The sequence below is a fragment of the Dipteris shenzhenensis genome, unplaced genomic scaffold (assembly GCF_047967505.1).
Source record: "Dipteris shenzhenensis isolate YYH24624 ecotype China unplaced genomic scaffold, Dip_SZ_1.0 scaf0431, whole genome shotgun sequence".
NCBI classification, from domain to species: Eukaryota; Viridiplantae; Streptophyta; class Polypodiopsida; order Gleicheniales; family Dipteridaceae; genus Dipteris; species Dipteris shenzhenensis.
In genome coordinates this window covers 15605-17500 of record NW_028239737.1, presented here as the reverse complement: position 1 = coordinate 17500, position 1896 = coordinate 15605, and positions in this window count along the sequence as shown.

Here is a 1896-nt window from a genome sequence, read left to right as displayed (position 1 = left end):
AGCTTTTTTCCATTTCAGAATGGATTCCTTCTTGAATAGTGATTAATAACATGGATAAGCTTACATCAACCCGTCAATCCCCCGTATATTCGATCTGTTTAATATTACTGAAATGGAAACAGACATGAGACTCATTAGCGAATCTACCCATCAAATCAATATATTCTCCATCTTTCCATTCCATATCTCCCTCTTCCACCTTTATCTATTAATTCACTCTATCATATTGGAACGAATATCATTAGCACTAGCAATTCGGGTGGTTCTAGAGAGTAGAAGGATTTTTCACAGATCACTTGTAGATTCTATTTCTTCCACATCAGAGAATAATTCTCCCAAGTCTATATCGGTAGTATCGAAGCAGGAAATAGATACTACGGTGAATACCTATTTACTTCTGGGGAAGTTGAAGTAGGAACAGAATCTCCTTCTCCTTACTACTTCTTAAGAATATTAATGACACTGAAGTAAGTAGACTAGCGAATCGATTTGGGGGATAGGGAGGAGGTAGAGGCAAACACACAGGAGGGAGTTGAAAATGAAAGAATGGAATATCAAAATTATTTTGTGAATCCTCTTGTATCGGGTAACAACCGAAAGGTATTTCGTACTTCTATTCTTAGTATTAATTGAATGACGAGGAGCCGTATGAGGTGAGAATCTCACGTACGGTTCTGTAGAGTGACACTGAAACTGACTCATCTGTCAACTATTCCACAACTACACCAAAAAAACCTAACTCTGCCCTACGGAAAGTCGCCAGAGTTCGATTAACCTCCAAGTTCGAGATAACGGCTTACATACCAGGTATTGGCCATAATTTGCAAGAACATTCCGTGGTCCTTGTGAGAGGCGGGAGGGTGAAGGACCTACCTGGTGTAAGATATCATATCGTTAGAGGAACTTTAGATGCTGTAGGAGTAAAGGATCGTAAGAAGGGGCGTTCCAGTGCGTTGCAGAACATTGTCGTAACTTGTATCATCGCAATGATTCCGTATCGGTTGTTCTGATATGTCAAATGCATAGCCGACCCGATAGTGGGAATGTTGCCAGGGGACCGAAGCCTGCTATTACGGAGATTGATTATTATCTTATTCGTGTGAAACAACTCGGTGTCCAGGGTATTGCATTCCAGTAAGTTGAGTCTTACCCGGACTCCCATTTATTTGGAAAATCTTCGAATGTCTTCTCTCTCTCAGAACGAGTTCGGACTACGATTATGGAGATTCAGTGGAGGTTTTGTGAACATTTGGTAATTGGATCAATAAACCCACGGACATTCTTGGTGAGATAAATGAAATACGGGATTTCCCTTCTCCTATTCGTGGGATGATGAAGAGGAAACGGATACTCAATGCCTAATGAGTAAATATGATTCATTGAAGTAACCCGAACTTACTTCAAGACTTTCTATTCAATCATATGGAAAGCTGCATTCGATGAAAGTCGCACGTGCAGTTTGGGGGGAGATCCTCGACTAACCGGCGGATCCACCCTACAATATGGAGTGAAAAAGCCCAAATAAGATTCTAAGATACAGTCGAGATAGAATCGGAATCCGACATATCTGTAAACTCATGTTACACCGGAGCAATGTAGCGAACAAAAAGAAAAATATAGAATCGGATCCGATTTATCGTAATCGATTAGTAAACATGTTGGTTGATCGTATTCTTAAAGATGGCAAGAAATCATTGGCTTATCAGATTCTCTATCAGGCTATGAAGCGGATTAAGGAAAAGACGAATAAGAATCCACTGTCTGTCCCGCGACAAGCAATACGTAGGGTAACTCCCGATATAGTAACAGAATCCAAACGTGTAGGTGGATCGACTTATCGAGTCCCCGTTGAAGTAGTACCTGCAGAAGGAAGAGCTTTGGCTATCCGATGGTTAT